Genomic DNA, 27,554 nt, shown 5'->3' with positions numbered 1-27,554 from the left:
CTTATCATTAGCTATGTGCCTTTAGATAAATTATCCAAGATTTTTCTGTCTTTAAAAATCTATAATATAGATTTATCTTCAATGTCTTAATAATTAAATTTAGTTTAGTAAAATAACAAAAATAGATTTTTAAAAATGCCACTTTAAATTCATTTATTCAGAGACAAAACCTATTAATTACCAGCTTTTTTCTCTTAGGATCATATTGTGAGCATCTTTCTTTGGCTCCATATACATAACCACCATTATAATTGAATGTATTATATGTCAGTATTCCTCTTTATTTTCATAAAATATTTAAATAATTTTCATTTATTTCACATTTAGCCTATTTACTGCATTTTGTTATTACAAACACAGTTTCAGTGAATGCCTTCATAATGCTTCTTTGAAAATTTTTCTCCATAAAATAAACTCCCAGATTTCAAAGTGCTATGCCAAAAATAGTCAAATTTTTAGACATCTGCCACACAAGGCATATCATTAAAAGAAAAACTGGGTTAAAATGAAACACAACAGCATTTCACAAAAGAGGAAATGCTATGGAAAATAAATATATTAAATATTAATGATTGAAGAAATGCAAATGAAGACCATGATAATATATGCCACTTTAAACCTATTCAAATGGCAAACATTTGAGAGTTTGATAACATCACGTACTGGATATGATCTATTAGATCTTTTAGATATTGTCATTGGGCATTTGAACTAGTGTAACCACTTCAAAAAAGAAGTCAGCTTTATATTGTAAAATGGAACATTTACATACCTGATGACTCAATAACCCAACCTCCAAGTAACTAAGAGAATTCATGCATATGTACATACAGATATGTGTGTGTGTGTGTGTGTGTGTGTATATATATATGAGTGTTCATCATAACTAAAAATCTAGAAACATCCAAGTTCCCTATTATATTGAGAGCTGAAGAATAAACTATAGGATATAGCTAGCAGTCAATATGAATGAACTATAGTCACATGCAACAATAGTTTGCACATTTTTCAAATGTTATCTGAATTAGAAAAACAGGCTATTAATGATGAGCTGAGAGTTCATATGGGACAAGAGCTGCTGGTGGTTTGTGCACATTATTATCCCAAGAACTATAGGAAGTGAAGATATTCTTCTCATTTTACAGATAATGAAATTCTGAGAGGTTAGCTAAATGGTCCAAGGTCTTATTGATGAAAAAAGCCAAACTCTAAAGAATTTGAACAGATTTATTCTGAGCCGAATGTGAGGACTATGACCCATGACAGAACCTCAAGAGGCCCTGAGAACGTGTGCTTAGGCGTATCAGGTGGTTGGGTTACAGCTTGGTTTTGTATGTTTTAGGAAGACATAGATATCAATCAATACATGTAAGGCATACATTGGTTTGGTCCAGAAAGGTGGGGCGAGTTGTAGCAAGGGGCTTACAAGTCATAGGGGGATTTAAAGATTTTCTGATTGGCAATTGATTGAAAGAGTTAAGTTATTATTTAAAGACCTGGAATCAGTGGAAAGGAGTGTCTGGATTAAGATAAGAGGTTGTAGACACCAAAGTTCCTATTATGTAGATGAAGTCTCATAGGTAGCCACCCTTAGAGGCAATAGATGGGACAGAAAGGAGTATCTGGTTTAAGACAAGGGGTTGTAGAGACCAAGGTTCCTATCATGTAGATGACATCTTGTAGGTGGCCACCCTTAGAGAAAACAGATGGCAAATGTTTCCTGTTCAGACCTTTAAACCATGCTAGACCCTAAGCTAATCTCTTCAGGATTAGAAAAAGACCTGGAAAGAGATGGGGATTGTCTACACAGTGTAAATTTTCCCCACAAGAGATGGCTTTGCAGGTCAAATAAATATTTTTTGCAGTAAAATCTTTTTTATTTCTTTCAGGGCCTACTCTGTCATGTAATGTTATACTAGAGTCAGGTTAGAATTTGGTATCTTATTGCTACAAAGAGTCTGTTTTGTCAGTCTTATGATCTCAGTTTTAATGTTAATGGTAGTCAGTTGTGCCTACATTCCAAAGAGAGGAAAGTATAGTAAGGCATGTCCAACCTCCTCTTCCCATCATGGCCTGAACTAGTTTTTCAGGTTTCTTTGGAATCCCTTGACTGACAGTAGGGACCTATCCAGTCAGTTGGGGGGCTTAGAATTTTGTTTTTGCTTTACAGTCTAATGGCTAATGTACTTGCACCAGGAGTTGGTCTGACTCCAGAATCTACTTGTTTTGTCACTGGCCCATTCTGCCCCAATATCTCCACAGTCACTTCCCACTTTTGTATGAGAATGATAGAAATTGCTGAATGTAAAATCTTTATCAAAGGGTTGTCATATCTTAAAAGCCCTGAAAGCTAATGACAGAGTATTCCATAAATAAAGCAACTTAAGGTAGATAGGAAAGATGGTGAGTGGCAGAGAGCAGTTTGAGTTAGCACTATTATTTTCCAGTGGGTCATTGTGTATTTTCGAGAATTCAATAGAATGACATTACAGAGAAATAAGAAAGTATCTGAAAGCAAGCCTACAATAAGAATAAAGTGACTTCTATGACAAATGAGAGCATCTGAAAAATGATTTGCAAACATGCAAGGTCTTTGGAAATAGCTGCCTGGTAAAATAGTTCAAAAGTGAGACCCTGTCTTGAAAAAAAAAAAAACAGTTTAAAAGACACAATGACCCTCTGAGCCAAAGCCTTATGGTAATATTTTCCAAGGTGGGATTAGGACCCAAAAATGACTCATGGATCTGAAGAGTTAGTGGTGTCTGCAAAACAAATTGTGGGTTTTATTGTATGAGAGGAAGAACTATGTAGAATCAGGAAGGGTTGTGAGAATCTTGAGGGATAAGTGAGAAGTACCAGAAAAAATTATTCCTCTAGAACATAAATTAAATGCTTATTGTGAGAATATGCAGACTTGGACCAAAAGAGCAAAACCAAGCAACTTCAAAATAACGTATTTTAAAGAATATCAAATTCAAGGTCACCTTTTAGACATGCTCAAAATGACACATACACACACAGGCACATAATACTTACATGCCAACATGACACTAGTGAGTTAGAGTCACTCAGAGGGAAAAATTGTAAAGCCTAATTTGTAACAAATTGTATTAATAGCAAAGGATTATTGAATGATTTTAGAAAATGTGCATGGCTTCACTATTGTAGTTTTGCTCACTCTTCTGTATGTAGAATATTTTAGATGCAAAGAGAGTTAAGAACTCCTTACCTGCCACAGTAAAACATACTAAATGACTGTGAGGAAACAATATAACAAGTCCATAACATTAGCATCCACATAGCTCCTTTAGTGAGAAAGGAATTAGAGACATCCTATTTTTCTTATAGCTAAACTGTCCTGTAATTTTTTCCTAGACAACTATGTTAAAATGTCAGTCTATGATGCCTTTTTCAAGACTTGTTGACTGTACTCAAAAAGCCAAAACTCAATAGGCTGATACAGAGCAGGTAACCTAGTTTCACGAATTTAGGGCTTTGGGGTCTGTTGACCACAAATCAAATTCTGCTTTGGGCTTTTAAATGATATGTAACCTTAAGCAAGTTTCATCTTTCAAACTCTCGGTTTCCACATCTTTAAAAAACAGTAATGGTCTCTATTTTCCTATCTTTTGTGGGGATAAGAATTATCTAGGTAATATACAGAAAGCAATATGTCTGGCCTGCAATAAATATTCAAAAAGACAGTGGTTATTTTAGTGAAAGAACACTGGGCTGGGGAGCAGCAACACAGAGGCCAAAAAGAACTCTATCACTAACCATTCTTTTGACCTTGGGTAAATCACTGTCTTTCAGGGCCTTCATTTTTCCATCTATAAGGAGATTTATATTCAGTCTTCTTCTAGACCTCAAACTTTGTGGTCTACATGCTTACCACTGCCCCAACAGAAAATAACACTTTTTTTTTTTTTTTTACCACTAACAGTGGGAGTATCTGCTAGCTATCAGAAAATGTTATCACTCATTTTTGTTGTCACAATTTCAAATAAAAAATAAATATTATTTAAGTACCTGTAGTGTTGTTCTGAAGCTTTGCAGACTTTTTACAAAATGAACATCTTTCACCAGCATGTCTGCAGGGTGGAGGAATAGTGGCAAGGATGGCCATTCACACTTGACTGAGGCCACGCTGAAATCCAGAGCATCACAGCACCCTTCCATGCAATCCTTACATTCATCCTGAGGGCAATGAGGACATTTGCCGTTTACATTGTAGGGTATAGATTCTGGGACATATTGGGTACCTATTACGTGGTTTTTTTTTTTTTTTAATAAGTGGGAGTAACTCACAGGGCAGAAAAGAGGGGATTTTCTCTTGATCACAGTAGAGACGAATCTTTATTTTTCTGCCCTTTGTCAAGCTAAATAGGACACAAACTCTGCCAGGATTTCACCTTCACATCACTGACTACACGAGAATATCCCTCCATGTATGGATGGGTGGCAGAGGGAAGCACTTCTTCCCTCAGTTCTAACCCATTCCAGTCTCCGATCCTGGATCCATCCAACTGTTTTAATTCTCCCTGACCTTTCATCTCAGAAAGACCCTAAGGATACAGAAGATCATTGTAGTCAATACTGGATCTCAGGAGAGATTTTTTGTGTTAACTACAAGTCTAATGGTAGCAGAGTAAAATAATGGAGGGAAAGTATATGACCTCTGTGATGCTGAGCCTGGGACAAACTCTATAGCTTCTGGGTTCATAAAAAAAGTCTGCAATAGAGGGCTGACTGAATAATTGATCAACAAAATATCAATAGAAATTTCATTCTTAGGCAAATATAATAATAATGGAGATGACTGTAAGTTTCTAAAGAGTGGTATAAAAGCGGAAGTGTGGTGTTTCTATCTGTCTTCATTCAATTAGATATTGAGTAGCCATAGACTTGTAGAACACATGGATGATACAAAAAGAAGGGGATCTATAGGGTGTTTAATACACACACACACACACACACACAAAATAACTTAAGCACACACAAAATCCCATACAAATTTGTGTTTTACCAAAATGATGAAGAGTTGAGAAGATAAAAATGAAAAACAGCTGGAGTAGTAGATGAGTTAAGCAGGCTAAGACTCCCTTGTTGACCTGAACTTAAATTGTGTTCTGAATGGAAGAGAGGCCTGATGTCACAGAAAGGAGAAAAATAAATCCCACAAAGGGTACAGATAAGCAGATGCAGAAACAGAGAGGTAGAAATAAACAAATCCTCTTAAAAAATGAGTCAGAATTAATTTTAAGTAGTCTAAAGAAATCATGTTGTAGTATAATGGAAGGTGTGCTTGGTGAGTATTATGCATGTTCTTGAAGAGAGTTTCAAAGTATATGTAGAGGATTCTCAAGTTAATATGCAACAGGAAATATCTGTTCTTATCTATCTGATGTCTTGTTAAACCCTCAACTGAGGAACTTTGTTCCACAAGTTACATGTAGGAGGGGACTATAAGATTGTCACTGTGATCTAAGCTGAGTCCCAGAGAAAAAGTAAAAACTCAAAAATGTCTGCAACAGGTGCTGATTTGGGAAGCTACTCATAGATGGTTATGTTGACTCCTTCCTGTCAGATCAATTGGGAATTTAAAGATTTATAATAATTTGAGTTTTTATAGAAATTTTAGGCAACCTTTATTTTATTACCACACTAAGATCAATTTAGCTAAGAGGTGAACCCAATAACCCCAAAGCCGTTATGTGTAGTAGGACAGGTTATGTCATCATCCAGAATAATGTTCATTAATCTGGCTCAAATCCAAACATCTCAGATAAGAATGTAGTCCAGGGCTTTACTGTGTCAGCTTTTTAAAGAATTCTTTTAAAATCTCCCTTTAGTCATTATATTCATAATACTCTTCCAATTCCCACCTTTATTTCTATAGTGGTCTCAATAAAATAAATAATATAAAATTACGTTTCTCATGACTTATTATTGCATTTTATTATACCAAATTTTGTTTGTTCTATATTTGGTTCATAAGTATCAAAATTAAATTATCCTGAACTTGGTCTACTATGACTTTAATAAATTGATATCACTTACAATTCTCTGATCTGTTGGCTAGCAAAAAGATCATGAAATGTAAAGCGTAACCTTAAAATAAAGTTCTTCCCAGCCCAAATTTGATTAGTAAATCTAATTTATGAATTAATCATTGCACATTGCTTGGGGATTACTGTGTGCACATGGAACTGTGTGAACAGCTGTAATCCCAGCACTTTGGGAGGCCAAGACAGGCAGATCACTTGAGGTCAGGAGTTTGAGACCAGCCTAGCCAACATGATGAAACCCCATCTCTACTAAAAATACAAAAATTAGCTAGGCTTGGTGGTGAGCACCTGTAATCCCAGCTACTCGGGGGAGACTGACAATAGCTTGAACTTGGATAGTGGAGTTTGCAGTGAGTGGAGATCATGCCACTGCACTCCAGCATGGGCTACAGAGCAAGACTGCATCTCAAAATAAATAAATAAATAAATAATAAAATAAAGGTCTTCTTATATCACCACAAAGATTTTTGTTTGTTGAATTTCTTCAATCATCTTTTTTTTTAATTGAACATATTTCACAAAGGGAAGGATTATCTCCAAGTATCCACAAAGAATCAAACTTCATATAGCACTTTTTTGCTTGTTCCTTTTTGATGACTTCTACTCTTAAAAATTATTTTTTTGAGCTACAGTCACTGGGCTGCTTCTCTCAGAAAAAGAATGTCCATTTAACCCAATACATATCAGGGTGTACTTTGCCATTTCCAAAATAGAAATAGTTTTCTTTGTGTTGGGCCTTATACTATGTATTTTAACCTTGGACTTATTATCTTAGTCATGTCAGAATGAAAAATGGATCTCTCTAGGGACTTCCATTATGTCAGATTGAAAAATCATCTCTCTTGACTGCTTTGGGCAACTGCATGTTCGAAGCCCTTTTGCCTCATTTCTCATTGTGCTCTGTAAGGCTATGCTGCCTTCCTGCTTTCAGGCCCATTTCCACTGCGGATGACAAATCTCACACTCAGGGGTCAGACCAGTTCCATGTGCACACAGTAATCCCCAAGGAATTGGCAATGATTTATTCATAAATTTGATTTATTAAAAATATTCCCATTACCTAAAGCTATCTACTGCCTGAAATGTGGATTTATATACATGTGTAGCTGTGAAGTAGAATTATTTTGCAGACATACACACATCCAAACACACATACAACAGTGGATTGAGTCAAAGGTCATGTAGAGGAAGCAAGATTTTCTTTTAAATGTATTCGCAATTTGCTCTAAGAAAACTTTCTATTGCATAAGCTTTCTGATCTATGCAGTAGTTAATCTTGGGCTTAGGAGACTGTGGAATTGTTCTTTGGAGGACTATAGTGCTCTTCCTAGGAGATCTGGGACAAATTTAGTCTCTAGGGCCTAATTCAGACCCTCTTTAAACCATGGGAGAGAATATTTACGACTTCACTCTCTTATCCAAATGATCTCACTTCCTCTCTCTCTCCATCACCTTCTCAATATTCTTAATCTCTTAACATTTTTGACCACTTATGGTAGATACGAGAGGCAGAAAGACAGGAAGATGTGTGGGAAGCTTTCTCATCTGCCTTCCTCATCCCTCCCATTCATATCATCCAAGACAACATGAATACAGCTGTGCTTCAGCTGGCCTGGCCTATGGTTATATGTTTTTATATCTTTCCCCATTCTCTCAGACCTTCTCTTTGATACCTTCCCAATCACTCTAGGCAGAAGGGATTTCTACTTTCCTAGCTCTATGATAGTACTTCCTTTGCACCTCTCATGTGGCACTGGAACATTCTATTTCATAGTATAGTGATTTTTCTGCAGATCCTACTTATTTTTCTATACTGTCGACCCCATGAGAGGTTGTACAACTTCCAAGACTGAACAGCACCTAACTTAGAGCTTTGTATCCATCGCTGTTTGTTTTCACAATAGCCGCTACTGAATGAGTACATCAGGGGAGGCCAGGAAAGCAGTGATAAATTAATGAGACTGTTGAACAAGAAAATTTAACTACTACGTCTGATGTGATGGAATGCTCATCAAAGTGTAATGATTCATTCTTGAGTTTGAAATAAAGGAAGCGTATATGTTTAAAGGGGATTTTAGCTGATAAAAAGTCACTGAGGCATTAAACATTGTTATAGTGACTCTTATTACTGAAAATTGGCATTTCTGTTTAAATGGCACTCTATAAAATTAGATTTTTCAATAACACATTAGGCGAATACACTATTCTGGAGGTTAAATTTAAAATTCTTTAGAATGAAGAATAAATAGTACAATAAAGCAGAATATTCCAAACAAAAAATGTAAGTATTGATTTGACATTAACTTTAATAACAACAAACAAAAACTGAGAGTTGTGAGCAAGAAAATAATTTTAAAATTCTGTTTTCTTCCTGGGTTGCTTCCATACAGTTAGATTTTGTTGTTGATTAATCCTTGAAGTTCATCTAATCTTGACACTTTAATTTATGTATGGAAACAATATCTGAGGCTTAGAAATGCTAAGTGGCTCAGATACCAAGACATGAGAGGCAGGAAGACAGGAAGATGTGTGGGAGGAAGGTGTCATATGGCTTAAATCTTTATTCAAGCCACATGACCAAAACCACAGATAATACAAACCACAACTATTTTTTTTACCTACACTTTTGACTAAATAAATTTATATTATATAAATGTATGACTATTACATGGGTAAGAACAAATAAGCAACAAGCAAAACAAAATAAAATCCCATTTTTAAGTACCCTTTTATTAGGACACATAATTTCTTAAATATTGAGATGTGGATTGAGAGCTCATGTGCACCAGGATCACCTGTCCATGTACAGTAAAGCCACTTATAGGACACAGGGAGTGGGAGTAAAGGAACATTGGGTGAGGTGGTGATAATTTCACTGGTCCTATCATAGTTAATTAGTTTGCTAGGACACAGAAGTTGTTTGTCCCTGAAGCTCATGTTACTAGTAGGAGAATAATTTTTTAATGGTATCTTTATAGTTTGTATTCATTTATCTATTTAAAACAATTTTTTTGTGGCATTGGATAAAGAAGGCAAAATTCCTGCTCTTATTAACCTTACATTCATGGTAGAGAAGGTACAGGAAATAAGATGCATTAAACAAATCCTTATGTATGTCAGGATGGGTAAGTATAATATCATATAAAGAACAGCAGGTTTAAGGGTGTGCCACATGAGAGAAGGTGATCAGGGAAGGCCTATCTGATAAGATAAAAGCCATAATACTGTTCACAGACATATCCTTCTTCATCGTACATGAGAGGAGACATTGTTTCTCTTTGGAAAGGAAGGTTCACCTAAAGTAGAAAATTGGGAAGTGAAAATCATTAGTGATTTGAGCCAATGACCTCACAGAGTAGACAGGGCTCCAGGGCTCATGAATTTACCCCATCACCTACCTGCCTCAGGGTACCATGCGGTTGGTGACAGTTTTGGAATGAGAGAGAAGCACATGAAAGTAAGAAGGCTTATTTCTAGAGTGATATCAAAGTAACCTGTCCAGTCACTCCCTAGCCAACATTATGCCCTCTCAGTCACAAAGAATCCTGTCTATCAAATGAAAGCAGATTCCAGAATAGTCCATTGTCCAGAATGTAAACCTTTAAAAATATGAACTTAGAGACACATTTGATATTAAACTTGAAACAAAAAAACCTGCATAATCAGTGGTCTCAATATGTTTGTGCCATCATCAGTGGAATGAAAACAAAAAGCCACACTTATTATTTCTTCTTCCTTTTCTCTTCAACCATATAATAATTTATCTGTCATGGCACAGAAAATGTTCATATATATATTTTTTAATTTAATAAAACCCAGTAACAGGATTTTATACATATTCATAGAACTTGATTAATAATTGATGAGAAGGCCTGGGGCAGGTGGTTGAGAATAAAAAACATTTAGCACGGAGCAGAGTGGAAGAAGGAGCTCTCACTCTAGCCTCAGTCCTGATGGGAATAGAAGCAGAGAGGAAAAGGAGGAGGAGGTGGGGGCAGACACAGTGCTGAATGTCATCAGTGCAGTGTAATTTCCTTGATTTACATATTTAATTGCTTCATGTCTTTAGCAGTTGTGTTCTAAGATTCTGGCACACTTTCTGGGAAATTCATCTGAGAGTTGAAAAGGCTGTGTTGTGTCAGAGGGGAAAATGGAACATGGACCTGCTATTTGTCCTCAGGAGCTGAAGAGGGGTTATTGCCACTAGTTCTTGAGTTAAGGGACTCTATCAACTGATTTCTTCCCAAGACCTAGTTTTCCCAGAAAAGATATTGTTGGGGTAGTAAAGTATATACGTGTATCTGGGAAACAGGGAGTTTCATAATTAACTAAAAATACATTTACCCTAATGCCTTACTAAATAAAAATTCCTTGTATTTATATGGCCATTGATGGTTTACAAAACACTTTCACTTAATCCTCATAGCAAGTCTCTGATGTAGGCATTATCATCTCCCTTTTTCACATGAGGGAACTTAAATATAGAGAGGTTAAGTGACTTGTCCAAATCCCCTGTAAAATACAAACCATGCTTTAAATGCAGTCCGTCTGGATTCTAATCGAGGGTTGTTTATACCAGGCAGGCATATGGCTCACAGTGTCAGGATGCAGTCCACACTGAACACCTTCACATATGTTTTGACACATCTATAGATCTTGGCTTAAATTCCCAGTGATATCACATCATAATATGATGATGCTCAAAGTATTGTACTATGTTATTGAGCCAGGTAAAACAAAAAACTTGAACATGCCATGTAAATATTTAGCATTAGCAACAGTAGGTAAATTACAATCCCAAATAAAAACCTATGAACTCTTATCAATTAAGCAAATAATATAGAAAAGGTGAAGACCTTAATTTCTTGACACCTCAAAAAAATTAAATAAAAAACAATCCTGAATTTCACAATGTTATTTAGTAATCCTCTTTCATTTTTAGTAATGTATTTGAGTAACTTAGCATGGTCATATTGAAAATAAAACAGAAAGTCAGGAGATACAAATTGGCCATCTTACAAATATCTGTGAATAGGCAGTGGCAAAAAAAAAACTGGAGTGATCAGACCATTTGTTTTCATTATTATGATCCTCTCAGTCCCAACCAACACACTGTACTCTGTGTTTTTCTAAGTACAGAAGCTGATATTTGAAGCTTAGTTCATGTGGAGTGTGCAAGTAGGCAAGGCCAATGTTAATTCATCATCATGATTTTTCCTATGCAGAAAATAATTGTTTATTTATGATCTGGGTAGTGAAAATCAAAGTAATATTTAAAAAACAATGGCAATTCTGGCCACTCAGCCTCATTTTCTGTTGTGAAGACAATGATAAATAATAAAGGAGCAGTTGATGCATATTTTAACAGAAATGAATCATTGCATAAATGTTAACTACTTACTTTTTAATACTTAACTACTGTCTATAGTTCTTAATGACAAGTACAGAAACAAATGATTATTTTTCTCCCCTTCATATGCTCAAAGAAGCAAAGAAATTTCTCCCAAATTTCTCAGTTGTTGCTACTCTTCATGATTATTTCAAGCAACATTTCATGAGGCTTTTATTTGACTGTGTTCTATTGGGTAATTAATGGAGTATTTTTTATTTGAAGGGTATAAATCAATGTCAGAGTAGCAAAGTCCTGATTTTTCATAATTTCTTCCCTGTACAGTAACTTCTTCAAACTTATAGTTTCAGATTATCTTGATACCCAGGTTTGAATAGCTCCTCTTCGTGACAGAATAACTTTGTCCCATTTGAAATGTCTCTTAAACATATTTGCTTCTGGGTACAACTACTTGTTCAGTAATCACATCGTTACTGACTTCCCATTTTTTCCTAATGATTGTAGAAGGCTCATATTTGTTATTTTGTGTAGGATTAGCTCTTCATCTAATAACGGTTCTTTCTCTTGTTTAGGATCTTTGGAGTCTTGAGATTATTTTTTTTCATTTCTTACACATTATGGATTGCATAATGTAAATGAAGGCTTTGGGTAAAAAACTGAGAATTTTAGCAATGAGAACATTCTAACAGCAAACAAATCTTCCCTTGTTGACAGCCTATTTCAACAAGATTTGACTGATCCCAGGGACCTGGTTTAGGATTATGTTTTGAAGTGACACTCTAAGGCTTTGCAAAGCATTTCCTCAATATTCTGCTGCTGAATGGCTTATATTTTCATATCAGCAGATCTTCCATGGCAGCCCTTCCTTCTCAATGATTGCTTACTCAGCTCTTCCAGTCATAGCGCAATAAGCCACAGTCAGTGACTAATATCTTCAGTTGGAATATAAGCCTTTATGAATGTCTCTTAACTTTATAGGACACTCTTAATGTAAGCCAGGAAATTGCATTTTAAGAAAAATTCCTTTGTGCCCAAATGTAATCTGAGAAAATCTTTTCTCTCATTTTGGCTTTACCTCCCCTTTCCTTGGAAACTAGTTCTTGGCAGGTAATCTGTAGCTTCTTAGAATTTTGTTCTTCCCCACTCTATCTGGGAAGCTTTATGCTCCCTGCTACAGATATTCCACAGGCAAATCAGAGAATCACAAAACTTCTTTAAAGTAGTGATTGCTAAACACAATTCTGCATTAGAATTACATCACATGCCCTTTAAAAGGGAGATTTCTTATTACTTCCCACTGAATTTCAGAATCAGTGTACCTAAGGATGGGATCCAAGAATCTGTAACTTTGTATAGCCTGTCAGGTGATTTTGATGTATAAATAAATTTCAGAACCACTACCTAAAATGGCTATTTTTGTACCTTTACACATAATAACTTAGGTTCTGTTGCATACTTGGTATTCTCTGATTTAATTTACAAACTATCTTCTGTTCTTTTCAATGATTTATTTATCTGCAAATATTTAATTTTTTATATTTAAACAATGAATATACAGGATTTTTGGCTAACAAATGCAATCATTGGACCCACCTATGCCTTCAGACCTATTAAGAATATTTATAATCCCTGGAGAGGAATATAAATTTTTATAATTTAGTGAAGGAGTATAAAATACAAGAACCAATATGTATTCAGCAGTAAAATAAAATGGCTAGTGGAAAACTCTAAGGTTGGGAATCCTCAGTTCTTAGAGGAACTGACTGGCTCTGTTACAGTTGCAGGAAATGAGTTAGAAGAGACAATGAAAGGGTCGATAGATTGGTCTGAGAAACAAATGCAGTGCCCTTTCTGGGAGACTATCCAAAACGAACACAGGAAATTTCAGTTAAACATTGGAAGGTAGGGCACATATTTGCAGATGAACAACACACTTTTATTCTTCACTTACTCGGCAACCATGCCTTCATTCTCTGGTGCTGCGACACAAAGTGAGTTTCCATATGTACTACAGAAACTGCTAACGTACAAGATAAAAGGAATAGAGAATATGTGGCATCATAATTATCCTACATAAAGAGGTACAGCCTTCTACAACCGTCATGCTAATCAAAGTTTCTAAAGAGAGGGAAATTATATATCTCCAAACAGAGTTGAAACTAATGTAGGAAGTAGCCGTATTGATTCTACACAGAGAGCAAAACAGGGGCACATATTTGAAGGTGAGACACATGAAGTGGGGCCAAATAATGTACAAACATAACTGAACTTGCCAGCTTGAGTATAGGAAAAGCTTCAAGCATGTATTCTAAATGATCAGTTAGCATTATAATCTATGTCCCTAGAAATAAACGCAGATATATGTAGTAATTAAGACTCATGCCTGATTTGTCTCTTGGTCTAACCAGTTGAACAAACAGTATCCGCATCCTGTCTGCCAGTTGAACAAACGGTATCCACATCCTGTCTGTCATCTACGCAACAGTGCCCAAAATCCCATGTGGCATTCAAGGCGATAGGGTTCATAACAGGTACTTTCTTCAGATGGCTGTCTGGGGAACACTGAGATTGGGGTTAGTCAAGTACAGGAAGTAAAACTGGAATGCAGTTGAAGATCATCCAGGACTAGGGAGTCGAGAGGTTACCTAGAATCAGTGGACTAATATGAATTGTCTTTTACTAGTAATACTTTGCCTTTGGCTTTGCTTTGGTTTACTCTAGGCTGTTGCTGTCCTCTTGCACCCATACTTTTGGTGGGGGTCTACGGTTTTCATCCAGTATTCTATACCCCCACCATCATACCATTTCCAGATTTGCCTTCTTTAGGAAAAGTCCCTTTATATAGTGAAATCGTCTTTTTTCAGCATTTCCACCTATGTAAGATGATGGAATATGATGGTCCTTAGCGTATAAATGTAAACCAGATATGCCTCTTTCATACATTTATTTACTAATCTAGTAGAGGTGATATCTATTCTATATATACTTTCTTGTTGCATTTCTGTTTTTATTCATTTAACAAATATGTAATGATTGCCTTTTCTGGGCTATTGCACTTATGAGCAAGAGGGCATATGCATTAACTAGTTCATTACTATAACACACCTATTTTAGAAAGAAACACCTAAGGACAGGATTGCTAGTTTTAATGAAAACAAATGAGCTATCAATGGAAATATATCAAACATGGGTTCAAAAGATCTTCCTGTGGGAGTAGTAGCGGGCAAAAGGTAGAATTGCTCAACTCCTCCCAAAAGGTGGATGCCTACTCTACTTTAGCAAAGTTCCCAACAGTGAGATAATGAGCCAAACACAATAGAACTTATGTAACATTGACTTTTACATATTCTCATTAGTACACTGTTCTGCATGCGCTAACTATACCAGTCCAAACTATGAAGCCCAGAGTGCAGCATCCTTTGGAACCCCAATCATTGTAGTGATTAATAATATTGGCTCCAGAACCCATCTCTCTAGGTCTGAATTTTGTCTTCATTACTATCTATACATGTGACTGTCAGCGAATTATTTTCTCAACCTGCCTCAGTTTCCTCACAGGTGAAATTGGGATAAGAGCATTACATACCCACATAATTAGGATTCTGTGAGGATTAAATCCATTAAAACAGGTAAAACATTTTGAAGACTGCATGTTGAATAGTGTTATCTTTCTTATGATTACTCACGGTCTGAACTAGGCTGTATGCTTTTTTGTGAACAAGCATGTTTTACTTCTTTATGTTCCTCACATGTGGCAGCTGCTCAGAAGATGTCTGTGAACTTAGCACGTCTCGCTTCATAGATTCATAAGACATTGGTTATGCCTCCTTCTTTGGATATCTGACATATTTTTGAAACTTTTAAATTCTAATACTATTTAGGGCCCCCTTTTTTCTGCTCTACATTCTATGTAAGGAGACCTATCAGAAACTCCGGGAGAACAAAGTGATAGTTCACTTTGTGTGAACAAACATTGTGTGTTTCATGCACACCCATTCTCCCATTCTTCAGTAATTAAGACAATAAATTATACTTGTTTGAGACAGGCTTGAAAGAGTTCTCTGAATAATCATGTATTTCTTATATTGTGTCAAATTAAATATAAGAAAATGTGCCCACAGCAAAGTGTGACATAAAAAGAGTTGTGACCTTTTATAAAATGGGATAATGAAGTGAGATTAACATTGGAGGAGGGTGCTATTTGGACTGCCCTAGAGGCTGCAGTTCTTTATCTGGAAAGTACCAATGGTATGGCAGCCTCAGCAGCTGCAGAAACTTTCCTAACAAATTGCCTCCTCTGCAGAGGCAAAACGTAAGAGATAAATGAGTTTCCTGAAAGTTGGAGATTCTACTTAGATAAACACCCATATATTTCAGGGTTATAAATATTTTTAATATGGATTAGATTTAGGAGTATTTGACTTGACAATACCATTTTATGTTTAAGAAGTTACTTGCTATTCTATTATCATCAGAGACATTATGTGTTATGCATTAGATGTTCATGTTGTTAGAGTGGCATATTATGAATCATAGAGGATGTTTCTCTCCCCATTCTAGGAATGTAGAAAGAGAAACATTTACACTTATATTCATACTGGTGGGGAGGGGGTTGTGTGTTTGTGTTTATGTGTATGTTTTATCACAAAAGAGTAGTTTGTTGTATCTATCTGGGGTAATAAAATTCCTGTCTTTCTTCCTTAACAAGAAAGGTTCCTTGGAGGATGTGAAGTTGGATAGGCACTTTGATGAAAAAGAATAAAAGCATAATAGGTTTAATATGTAATGGGAAGTGGCTTCAAAGAAAAAAAAGGACAGAGTAGATTATGAACTCTCTAGAAAAAAATAAAATGACATATATAAGGTTAAGATAGCAGGAAATTAGAGGGGGGAGATAAGTATTTTTTTAATAACTGTCAGTGCAGCAGTGTCAACTAAAATCTACCATTAATGGATTTTCAAGTGTGACATACATGAGCTATGGTAACAATATAGAGCAGTATGTGGTAACTGAAATAAAAATAAAAATCTACAATGGGCATTATAGTTGTTGTAGATGAGAGGTATAATGTTGAATAAATTCAAGGCAACAGATTAAGAATAGAATTTAAAGCTGGTGATGATATCACAAATTAAATGTTTTAATCTCAGAGCAGGAGAGTCAAGGTCATGTACTGAAACTTCCTCCTATTTTTGAAATATTATTTGTTCTTATAACATGACCAGGCATGAGGAAGAGGATAAAGTGGCAAGAATGTCTTTCATGTTCCATGTATGCATTACATGACAGAAGAGGGCAAGGTGGGTGGAGCAGAGGAGTGTTAGGAATTTGAAGAGGATTTAGTTATCTGTGTTCTACAAGCCAAAGCTAAATATAGGGGCTACAGAAATAAGGAGTAATGGATATGAGAAACATATAAGGGAGACTTGCAGTCCAGACTATGGAATCTCTTCAGACCGGGGGCAGGGAAAAAGAGAAGAGGAAAACGTTCTGATACTGAAGATGAAGCAAATGTTCCCCAAATCAGGAGAAAACCAAAAGGAAGATACTCATAAACCTATGTTAACACCAGGATGATAGTAGGTTCTGAGACCTTCAAGGTTAGTTAGAACAACTGAATATTGACTTATGCAGTTGTGCACTCTGACACATCTCCAGTCTCCTTGAACTCTATTTTGTTGCAATTTATCTTTTCATATGTGCTCAAAAACTTGTTTCCCTTAGCTTCCACATAAGTTAGGAAGTGTGGAATCTTAAGGTATCTATCAAATATTTAGATCTGGAAAAGTCACTGTTAATTATTCTAAAATTTAAGACAGTGGCAGCCACTTACAAATATTCTTGTAAATTGGTAGCTTAAAAATGAAAAGATAAAAATGTTGATATTTAATAGGGCAATTAAGTCATTCTAACTATACATAAATAGCAGCATAATTTATGTCATTGATTGGAAGCCAACACACAGCAACACTAAAAAGATAAAACGTGACTGTCAATATCTGTAGATGACTGCTCAGTGAGATAACACTCCAAAGAAAGGAAGGAAGAGAAATTGTTAGAAAGGAAATTATGGTGAAAGATTTGAAAGCAATATGTCAGATTTATGACATACCAAGTCTAATAGTCTGGTATCACTGCAATGTATAAATGTGGTTTATGATACATGACAGTTAACCTTTACCTAAAAATAGTAGATTTTTACCAACTTCCACAGCCTACTCTTCTAAGCAATGTATTTAAGATCTATCATCTATATATTCATTTGACATATTTCTATACCTACTTTTGTTTTTATCTCTTGATGACGTTTTTAGGATAAAAAGAGGCAACGTGGATTGTTAGAAAAATCACTAGACCAAGAATTAGAAGTTTGGTTCCAGTTGCAGCATTTTTTTTGTCACCACCCATCACTCTTATCTGTAAATAAGATATTGAACTAGTAATATCTGAATGTTCTGTTACATCTAAAAGGCTACAATTGCACATATTTCACTCATTGAGAAAAAGAGAACTTTTAAAAAATGTTAGCCCAAAGTGGTAACTTTTATGATCTCTATGTCTAAGATTTAGTAACTATTTCTGCATTTTTCCTAGTTGTCTTCCTTTTTTATAAATTTCACTTGTGTCTCTTCCTAAGTACACAGAGACTTAGTTTTATAAATGGTCTCCTGTATAGGTTCATAAGAGCCATGATATCAGGGCTGAAAGCCTGCAATAGATCGCTTCTGGTGATTGCCAGAGTTGATTCATCAGGGGGTGACTTCCTACCTAACTCTTCAATCCATTCTCTGTAAAGACCTTTGCAGAGAGATGATAACTGGCGGTTGGCATGCAAGGCTCACTATCTTTCCAGGGTTTTGTACATTTATGTTATCTCATTTCCTATCTTTCATTTCCCTTGTCTGTTTTGTGTTTTGGTGATCAAAGTTATGTATAGCCCTATAGGGGTAACAACTACAATGGTTTGAACAGCAAAAAATGCAAATAATTATTTTATTGGATTTTGTTACTTCAGTTAAAAACACATTGGGCTGATCACTGTAGAGAATAATCTGCAACATTTATTATCCCTTTTCCTGAGTTATAACATGGCTTTAGTCTATCAGAAGGAGCTTGAATTACTTTTCTCTAAGTGTATTAATTACTGAACACCCAACTGAATTAAAACACTTTTGACACTTACTGCAGTGTGAAATCTTCTATAGTTCCTCTCCACCTGCTTGTAATTTCCCTATCCAAAGTTCATGCTGCTATCACCTGTGAATAAAGTACCAAGGTATGTGTGTCTGTGTGTGTGTGTGTTTGGAGACCTGCAGAAATATTTTCAATGAAGTTACTGTCACAAAGTCAGATTGTAGATTGGAGAAAGAGAATTTATCTCACTCTAGCAATTACTGAAGTTGTGTTGCTGTTTCAGTTTTCCATGGTCTTATTAATAATTAGTTGCCTCCACTGCCAAGGTTTCTTTCTGTCAATTGCCATTTTACAGAGAAATAGATTAAGCCCACCAAGTACTTTTCTGCTATTAAGTGACAGTAAATAGTAGACATTGTTGTCTGTGAAATGATCCTTATTAGAATATCAGCTTTCATTATTTTAATCCCTTGAGAAGAGTAATGATACTATGGGTCCACCATCACTAGTTATAGCTATAACATTAGTGGCTATTTGTAAAATAATGTGTTCTACTTCAAAATTCTCTTTAGACATGACCTCTTTGACCATTGCATATGAAGGAATGCACTGGACAATAGGAACCACTCATCTGAATTTATAGCAATTAATTCATTTCCATTTTCATCATTGTTGCATTTTTATTGGTGACAGTTAATTTGGAAATTATGAATAATATAGTCTTGAATTATATAATAAACTACTCTAATAATATAGTGCAGTCATTCAATCAGAACTCTCCAGAAAACCTGAAATTCATTTCTCATAGATTTCTTTCCAGCACAATTTTTGTTCTTACTCTTCCTGCTTTATTCTTATTACATCATAAGTCTTGAAGGACATGCTGAAAGTCTGTAGATGGGGGAAATCATCAGAGCATGGATTCACAGAAATTGTGTAAATTTTGATTTGGTTTTCCATTGTTACATTTTTGTGCTGCCTGAATTTCTCTTTTAATTTGCACTTTAAACTACCAGAATATCTTATTGTTAGCACTCAACTTATATCTGTAAGTTTTATCTGGTTTTTATATTAAACAAAAGACAAACTAATTTTTTTTCTGAAATTGGCAGAAACTTATATTTTTCAAAAAGTTTTGTGACATTTGAAGTATTCTAAAAAAAATGTCAGAGTTTGCTAGGTTCTAGTTGTATCAAGAAATTCTGGTCTATTTTAATACAGCCTGACCCCAGGTAGAGAATATTTTACAAATGAGCTAAGGTAACACGTAACATACCCAGACAGAAGTAAGCCTTGTTAAAATAGAATTCTGTTAAGGCAGCTTCTTCTCTGTTATTCTCTATTCAAGACACTTAAATCTTGACTGTAACAGGACAGTATCTTCCCATCCTAGAAATCTGTGTGCTGTGCTCTCTCTCTCTCTCTGTGTGTGTGTGTGTGTGTGTGTGTGTGTGTGTGTGTGTGTGTGATGTGTAGGTATAACTGGAAGGATATAGTAACTTAAGGCTTTATAAAAGCAACAAAATACTTTGTTTAAAATGGCTGAATTCACACTCTCTTTAAAAAATGTTGCGCATTTTATAATATATATTTATATACATTGAACTACTATTAAAGCTGTAACCTGCTACTTACTTTTAAATAAAGAACCGGCAAGAACACTTACTTGCAACTAAGAGTAGAGTTTTGGTCTGTGTTTTTCTGAGCTATTGAATCTTTCTCAGTTTTTAAAATATATTTCTCCAAATGCTTCCAGTTGGTCTGCGTATATTAGTCAGCATGTGTAAGTGTTTATATACACACACTTGTTCTTTATTTATAATGAGCAAGCGGTAATTTGCTCGTAGTTATTTTCTTAAGCAACAATTAAATTTAGCTACTTATTACATTTTATCATCCATGAAACTCACTGATGGACCCTTTTATCTGCCTCTCCACTCTGCCAGTTATTGTTCCTCAATAGGAAACAGATTCTCTCAACCTTGTTTTTTGAGTTTCGAAACCCAAGTTTTTATAATGGTTTCCCTTTCTATTTTTGAAAGTCATTATATATTGAAAGAAGAGCCAAAAATAAAATTAATAAAAAGACAAAATGACATCTGACCCAAAACCTTGGTAATTGACCCATTTCCTGGCCAAGTTGAACAAAACATAATTAGGATAGTCTTGCCACATCTGGTTCTTAATTCAGAGCCTCATCTGCAGGCTTATGAACCTATACGGGAGGGTAGAGACCAACCGAGCTCTAATTGTGCTTTGTTAATGTAATCATTTAAATGTTTCTTTTTCTAACGTATTATTTTCAATAGCCATTATATCTTTTTATGTTATGGTATAAATTGTTCTATTTTACCTCTCTGCCTTTGGAAGGGATGTTAAAATTTCAACAAGGGACATAAAAACTTACTGGTTTAAAAAAATCCTGAATATGTCCTGAATGGTATTGCCTAGGTTTTCTTCTAGGGTTTTTATGGTTTTAGGTCTAACATTTAAGTCTTTAATCCATCTTGAATTAATTTTTGTATAAGGTGTAAGGAAGGGATCCAGTTTCAGCTTTCTACATATGGCTAGCCAGTTTTCCCAGCACCATTTATTAAATAGGAAATCCTTTCCCCATTTCTTGTTTTTGTCAGGTTTGTCAAAGATTAGATAGTTGTAGATATGTGGCATTATTTCTGAGGGCTCTGTTCTGTTCCATTTGTCTATATCTCTTCAGGACATAGGCATGGGCAAGGACTTCATGTCTAAAACACCAAAAGCAATGGCAACAAAAGCCAAAATTGACAAATGGGATCTAATTAAACTAAAGAGCTTCTGCACAGCAAAAGATACTACCATCAGAGTGAACAGGCAACCTACAGAATGGGAGAAAATTTTTGCAATCTACTCATCTAACAAAGAGCTAATATCCAGAATCTACAATGAACTCAAACAAATTTACAAGAAAAAACAAACAACCCCATCAAAAAGTGGGCAAAGGATATGAACAGACACTTCTCAAAAGAAGACATATATGCAGACAAAAGACACATGAAAAAATGCTCATCATCACTGGCCAACAGAGAAATGCAAATCAAAACCACAATGAGATACCATCTCACACCAGTTAGAATGGCAATCATTAAAAAGTCAGGAAACAACAGGTGCTGGAGAGGATGTGGAGAAATAGGAACAGTTTTACACTGTTGGTGGGACTGTAAACTAGTTCAGCCACTGTGGAAGTCAGTGTGGCGATTCCTCAAGGATCTAGAACTAGAAATACCATTTGACCCAGCCATCCCATTACTGGATATATACCCAAAGTACTATAAAACATGCTGCTATAAAGACACATGCACACGTATGTTTATTGTGGCACTATTCACAATAGCAAAGACTTGGAACCAACCCAAATGTCCAACAATGATAGACTGGATTAAGAAAATTTGGCACATATATACACCATGGACTACTATGCAGCCATAAAAAATGATGAGTCCGTGTCCTTTTTAGGGACATGGATGAAGCTGGAAACCATCATTCTCAGCAAACTATCACAAGGACAAAAAACCAAACACCGCATGTTCTCACTTATAGGTGGGAATTGAACAATGAGAACACATGGACACAGGAAGGGGAACATCACACACTGGGGCCTGTTGTGGGGTGGGGGGAGTGGGGAGGAATAGCATTAGAGATATACCTAATGTTAAATGACGAGTTAATGGGTGCAGCAAACCAACATGGCACATGTATACATTTGTAACAAACCTGCACATTGTGCACATTTACCCTAAAACTTAAAGTATGATAAAAAAAATCCTGAATAATGTGTTATATTGTCTACCAAGCTTGAAGTTAGGCGTTTGACAGAGCTAGCACATGTCTCCTGGATAGATATTCTGTTGAACCGGAAATCATGCTGAAGACCTTCAGGAAGTCACCTTAGTGACACTAAACACCAGTTCTTCTCTATACCTCTTTTAAAAAGTTGAGGGAAGGAGTAGAAAAGAGATCAATTTCGTCCACTGAGGTAGAGACCCTTTACTGCTTGAGTTGGCTTTTCTTTTATTTATTTAGAATCAGAAGCATGCCCTAGAAAGTCAACTATGAATAAATAAAAGGGAAAAATTGCCTTATTTCTTCTTAATATGTTTTTTCACATTCTTTCTCCATCCTTTCCTCTTTTTTGTTTCTTCTCGTGCCTTTCTTGTACCTTTCTTCCTGTCCATTTTTCCCTTGCTGTGTCTTTTATTCCCTCCCTCATTTTTCTCCCTCCCTTCCTAAACTTTTAGTGAATTCTTCTTTTATACATTATAGAAAACTTGGAGATATTACAAATAGTAGAAATATTTACACACAGAAATTAACAAACTAATCAGATATTTCCTGCGGCACTCTACTTTAAAACAACAATAAATGTATTCTGCCTTATCCCTGGATATTCATTATGGGATTTTCTCAGACCAGGCAACTGAAAGGATGATTTCTAAGGAAATATAGTACTCTTGCCTCACTTTACTGGGCAGTAGCCCATGAGGCACCTGTTATGCTGTTATTATTGACATCATTGCTGCCTTTGTAACGGTATTAATTATAGGGTTTTGGGAAGGAAGATAGACCTCTCTAAACAAGATGCTGAAAACTGAAAATCAAATTTGGCTGGCAGTAGCTCTCCACTCTGGCTGCATACTGGAAACATTTAGGGAGCTTTTTAAAATACAGATGATTGAACCCCAACCCCGAACAATCAAAACAGAATAGATAGTAGGGTCTAGTGTTGTATTTTTAGGCAATTCCCATCCAGGAGATTCCAATGTTCAGCCGTGGTTGCAAATCACTTGTATGGAGGAATTTGTAAGAGAGAAAAGGTAAACTCCATTAATTCCACAATTTTGAATTAATCCAAAATTAGAGCACCTTGTATCTCATTCAAGGTGGATTTTGTGTAGATGTAATGCAAGTGAAATAAAGGAGTGCATTGGTTCCCCCCTGTGGCCCCTAACATTCCTTTTAGAGACCCTTTGAATCTGTGTCTGAGGCTTTAGCTCAGAAACCATAGCTACCAGTGCAGCCAATGTTTAGGCACCTTCTTTCTCTCGTCGTTTTTGGGTGTTTCTTCCTTCCAGATGTTACTCTCCTCACACTGATGGGGCCTCAGACAGCGGCTTGTGGTAATGAACATAAATAGATTTAGGCTGGCCAAAGGGAGTCTGCAGAGATGATGGCTATAGCTCTTCAGAGTCTTGCAGAATAAATTGGGGCTTTAAAAGAAGAGAATAAGAGGAGAAACTAAAAAAAAAAAAATCTGTATCTGGAAGTCAGATTTAACTGGGGGTCTTGTATTCTTACTTGGTAAATCTGACAACCTTAGTCAAGGCACACACACACACAAATAACAGGGTTTACAAATGTCCAGAATGTGAGGATAATAAAAAATAAGAACTCAAAGATTAAATATATGTGACCCCTATTAGACGAGTCTGCAAAGTAGAGAACTTGACTTCCTTCTTTGAAAACCCAGTACCTATGTTTCCTTAAGAAAAAGAAGAGTGGAGCTTCTATTTTATGTTATTTCAGGCTTATGCTTAATGAGAGAAATTTGAATTTCTATGCCTTTCCTGTGGCAGTAGAAATTCACAAAAAAAGGGTTTCCCAGGAAGGCCACAGAGTTACCAGCTTATAGCCCAAGAGATCTCTGCAAAGACAGATGCTTTTGGTTCAAACAACAGTTGTAATCCCCAGACAGTGTTCTGTGCCAGGTCTGTGCTAACTTGTAAAGAAGCCTCCACACGTATAAAAACAGTCTTTTCCACAACACAGCAGATTCCCTACCATAAGGTAACACAAATCTACTTCATTGCTGTAAGATCAGAGAAGTTTATAATAATTGAAAACCAGTATTGTATTTTATTTCATGGGGAAAATATGGGCTAGAATTGTGCTTCTTTAATCTACCTTCCCTGTGAGTAAGATTAGGCAATTCCCAAAGTCTTGTTTATAAATTAGTTAACTAACTGGTTTAATCTATTTTCTGATAACCCCTAGTGGTTTCCAGTCAAATATGGCTCTTGGATGAAATCTATAATGTCAATTAACATATTTAAACAGAAGTCTATACCACTGCAGTTACTAAAAGAATTGTGGTAGGGCCAGGAATCGTTCTGAGCACATTCAAGGAAACAATTCCCTGTCCCCTTGGTAGGATTCTGCCATACTATTTTCCCCTTTAAATTAATCCTTTGGTCAAAAGCCAGAGATATTCTCTGAGAATTTTATATTATTTTAGTATTCTATCCTGTAGAATGGCCATGGGACTGAAGACTAGGAAAATACAGTATATTAAAGGAATAGGCATTTGCATTCTCTCTCAGTGTCTCAATCAATAAATATTTGATACATATATTTGTTAAATGGTATTGATTGATTTCAGCAAGCATACAGGGCAGATGATTAGAAACATGCCCGTTAGATACAGGCAGTCTTAGGTCAATAATGCTTGATTCCAAGATGTGGTTAGAGCCTTGGCTGGGTAATCCTAGGCAAGTCCTCATCTGTGAAATGGGGATGACATTTCAGCTTAATGATGGAGAATCGTTAGAAATGATGAATGATGATTCTATGTGGAAGTTTGTGAATTGCTTGCTAAGTGTAATATACTGTTATCACCTCAGCGATTTAAAAAAAGTAAGGAAAACAAGGAAATAATGACACCCATACACACTAGCTCTTAGAAAGGTGAAGGGGAATGTGATGTTTCATGGTTTTAGTCCAGGTCTATAATCAAATTCTTGATACAGCCAAATTATATATTTGATCTTAAACTGCTAGCTATGATTTATCAAAATTTATTGGTTCTTATAGTTTAACACTTTAAAAAGCTAATATTTGATGCTCAATCTATAAATGTTAGCAAATACAGAAAAGTATGTAGAAATTAAAAATCTTAATTTGATCATCCTGACATAATATTAATACTTTCCTATGTTTTTATTTAGTCTTTTTATCCTGTGCACCTATGCAAGCATAAATATATATTTATATTTAGTTAATAATTCTATCATATCGCTTAATCTTTATGTGTTATGTGTTTTTTATGGGTATGAGTTCATTTTTATAGAATTTTTATTTTTGGTTTTATTCCACATTATGAGGAAAATTTTATTTCTAAGATTAGACATTTAATAATATATTTTTCTATATTTTTAAATTGTTCAAATATTTTATTCTGATGAATCCCACAGCAATAGAGAGACCTGATAGCTTTTTTACAGCTGATAAAACTACTTTACAAACTTATTTCAAAATTTCTTCATGTTCGCATAGCGCAATGTACAAAATGTGGCAAGTATTTACCCAAATGTCCTTATTGATGGGAGGTACATTGATAAGGTATAACATAACTTTATGCTGACATATTGAGTGATACTTTCACCACCTCAGCTGTGACAGAGTTTGAAATAAACAGAATTTTCTAATATTCTAGAAGAGTGTGACAGATATGTCTTTAATCTCAGGGGAGTCAATATTGGAACTATATAAAATGGTATGAGCTTCTGCTATGTCTCTAGATTCCTAGGCCAGAAGAGATCACCAAAAGACAGGGGTATAGTTTCAGTTTGCTGTGTTCTATGGAATGATTCATTGAAATAACTCCCTCAAAGGAGTCACTTGAAATAGAGGGGGAAAAAAAAGATGATGTTGGAAGAAGACATGTCCTTGATTTGATGGCCAATGGAAAAAAAATCCCTATCTCTGCATTTATATTTATGTCATCTAATTTAAAACACTATGTGAATTTAAAGAAGTATCATTAGATAGAATAGTTTAATTCTTTTCAGCTTTTTACAATATAGACAGATAACATGAGATACGTGAGAATATAGTGAATAATAGGGAAGGAGTTTGTAATTCAAAAGGAATGTACATTTTGAACTAAAAAAATGGGCCTGTCAAGCCATTCATATGGTGACTGCCAATCCTAAAATACAGAAACAAAATATAAACCCACACATATATCCCAAACTTTAAATGATGTATTTATTTTTAAACTACCTACCATATAAGCCAAAAGACAAATTTTTAAACTAATACCTGTGCTCTATTGTAACTGACATTTCGGCTATTCTATCTGACAACATTCTCTAAATTTTTGGTCATTGAAAATAAACCAATATAGAATCTGATCCCTGAGGCAGAAAGTAAAAAGAATGAGTAAATCAGGCTATAAAAAAACTAGATTTAAACTCAAGTTTATTTTAGCTTAACAGAAGACACACACAAACACACACACACACACACACACACGCATAGGTTCTTTATTTGAAAGTTTTATTAAAAGATTGACATTTGTAGTACCTAGAGTGAAAAATAAAATTTTACCTACCAGAGAGATAAAATTAAAAAGCAAAAGCAAAAGTAAGATTCATCATCCAACAATAACCAATATGCACTATGTACTAAGACAATGATAATGTACTTTAAGATAGACCATTTAAGGAAGTTCTTGAGAAAGTAACTTTTACTGAGACTTAAAAGATGAGAAGGTAACTAAACTGAGACTTAAAGGATGAAAAGAATCAAAGTACTTCTCCCATTGCCTACAGTACCCTGTTTATTTTCTTTATAGCATTTAACTACAAATTGTGAATATTATAATTGTTTGTCTGTAAAGTTTTTCTTTCTTCCTCATAAAATATGAGGTCTGGGAGAGCAGGGGCCACCAGCTTGAGTATGTGGGGATGATATTGGTGCGGGTGAGTCAGTGAATGTAAGATAGAAGAGTAAAAATCATGCAGGAGCTACTCCAGGTGTCTAGGTGAGGTCATAGTTTTTCAGAATGTGTAGGCAGCATTCAGAATTAAAAGGTGTAGACAGATTCAGTATAATGTATTAGAGCTAAAACCAAAAGCAATTGCTGATAAATAGGATGTGGTAGGTGCGAAAAAGGGAAGTAAACAGGATATCTCCAAGTTTTCTAGCTTAAGTAATTCAGTGTGTGGATGCCTTCTTCTCAGGCAGT

This window comes from Pan paniscus, chromosome 2, assembly GCF_029289425.2.
Source record: "Pan paniscus chromosome 2, NHGRI_mPanPan1-v2.0_pri, whole genome shotgun sequence".
In the NCBI taxonomy this organism is placed as follows: domain Eukaryota; kingdom Metazoa; phylum Chordata; class Mammalia; order Primates; family Hominidae; genus Pan; species Pan paniscus.
The sequence above is the reverse complement of the archived record's forward strand: the minus strand, read 5'-3'. Positions refer to the sequence as shown.